Raw genomic sequence first — 2,500 nt, forward strand, 5'->3', positions numbered from 1 at the left:
CTCAGAATGGTACACTTACATAAACGCACACCATACATACATACATACCAATTCACGTACACAGTTTAAAACACATACACATATACATATATATATATACACATACACACACACTCTCTCGCTCTCCCCCCCCCCTNTCTATATATATATATATATATATATATATATGTACACACACACATATATACATATACACACTCTCAAACTCACACACACACACACACACACAAACACACACAAACACACACACTCTCACACACACACACACACACATATATATATACATATATATAATAATATATATATATGTATATGATGTGTTTATGTATATGTGAACGTAGATGTATATTTGTATATTTATGTTTATATTTGTATATCTATATGTATACGCATTTGTCTATGTATATGTATTTGTATATGTATTCTCCTAGGTTCCGATTGTTGCTTTAAGCCTACACGCCTATAATATTAGGATACATTGACATTCTTCTCTCTGATCGAATCTTTGTAAAACAAAGAGCCAATACATAGCCATATTTTCCACCACAGTTTATCCTTAGTTATAAAATGGATAAAAAGCTAAGAATCATGTAAATCCAAATCATACTTTTGTGATCGAGTAGATATTTTGTTGTTTGTTGTTATCGTTTTAGTACGAAGTGGATACGCTTCGCCTTCACGACTTTAGGTTTCATCTGCGAGAATACTGTTTTTTTTTGGTGTACAAAGAGGTTGTGTAATCGTGAAGCAAGTTTTAGTTTTTTTTTTGAATTATATTTTTTTATAAAATGTATAAAATATGAGGTTTCTAGTATACAAAACACATTCCAACTGGTGTAGTGGTAACATAGATGATTTCCATTCATCTGCCATGGGTTCGATTCCCGTGTTGGAGACTAGTCACGTTTGTATTTTTATTGTTTTAATTAAAATATACATAACTGTTAGTATAGCGATAATAAGAGTGGATGAAACCATAGACTTCTAAATTGACAAAATATTATTAAATGTAGGAGGCTATGGTATGGATGAATGTACATATATTTTATTTTGCATGTGATGCAGTCGGAGTTATAGACCCTTGTTCCACGCACGTGAGTCGTGATGTACCAAAGTCCTATAGCATATTTCTTTAGATATGAGATACAATCAACCTTGCCAACTTTAAATGGAGAGTTAAAATTTAGATTTATTTAAATTATATTATTATGCAAAGTATAATTCTTTTTACATGATTCAATCGTAGTCATTGACACTAGTTCCAAATACAATTGGTATTGAAGTCTTCCGTTGGTCTTAGATACGCCAAATTGAAGGCACTTAGAAATCTATTAAGCAATCTTCGTGACAGTTAAGCTTTACGGAAAGAAACAACATAGTAAAAAATTGAAAGTTTTTAGTGAATTCATGATGTGCTTTTTAATAGAAGTGTCTGATTTAGGGCGAGTCATAAGGGTTCAAGTTGTAGGTTATGATAAAATAATAATAATAAAAAATTCGAAATTCGAAAGTTTTTATCAACCGTATGTGGATAACTTCTGATCTTATAGCGACGACTCATGAGCAGACTCAGACGCCTGAGTGGGAAATATTATTGAAATACAATAGTTTAAAACCATGAATAGAGTACTGCATGGTAAAAGAGGTTATGTGATGAATATCAACAGCCCGGGAAACTGACCAATACTTGCTAAAAGCATTTCGTATTGAAAAATAAAACATTCTACCATTGCGACTATCATACCTCACATAGAGTAGATCGTATACAACGAATAGATGAAGACTTCCGCACCTTACAAGTAGTATAAAGTCAAGGTGAACGTTATATCAGACTTAACAATTATGGCATGTTGTTTTAGAATTTAGAAGGCTATGAATATGTAGACAAGATATATAATCAATAATGTGTGTGTGAATAGCCAATACCAGCCCCAGGCTGTGACAGCCTCACTTCGGCAGTCGGCCCACGGACAGGCCATACCTGCCTTGGCCGCTTTGATATTTAGTATATTTAGTATCATTAGACGTGGTCCAATATTGAAAGGAAAAAGAAAAGACAATATTTATGAATGTAGACAAGTCGTCGAACAAGAGTTTTAGAGTAGCAGGCAGAAACAAAAGTAAATATTCTCCTTTCGTTGTGGTCATATAGAGAGATTGGAGGCAAATAAATAAATACTGTATGCATTTTACAGGAAATGCAGCGTGATTATAATGATTCACAACTTCACATGTGCCATTTGACTGTATGTCCTGTAAAGTTGTTTTTGTATATAGCTTGTGATTTTTATAGAATGCGTATGAAAATTAAAAAAAATATACGGCCCGGAGCCCTCTGAAATTAATCATTTTCAGACAGGGGCTATGAAAAATAGACCACCAAAAAGACTCTACAAAATCCATAGCCCTCTAAATTATACATAAAACCTCTGTTTTCCCGTTTTCCTGGGCCTGCTGGTGGTAACAAAAGGCCAGCTGTTCTCCAGTATAAAACATTTGC

General features: G+C 33.4%; 1 non-coding gene across 1 annotated transcript; it reads left to right on the forward strand.

Annotated features, from left to right (window-relative positions):
- Nucleotides 1-825: 825 nt before the first annotated feature.
- On the forward strand, nt 826-896 carry SARC_30265. The gene has a single exon. It is a non-coding gene; the product is annotated as a tRNA-Gly (tRNA).
- The last annotated feature ends 1,604 nt before the right edge of the window (nt 897-2,500 follow it).

This window comes from Sphaeroforma arctica (genome assembly GCF_001186125.1).
Source record: "Sphaeroforma arctica JP610 unplaced genomic scaffold supercont1.2105, whole genome shotgun sequence".
Classification (NCBI taxonomy): Eukaryota; class Ichthyosporea; order Ichthyophonida; genus Sphaeroforma; species Sphaeroforma arctica.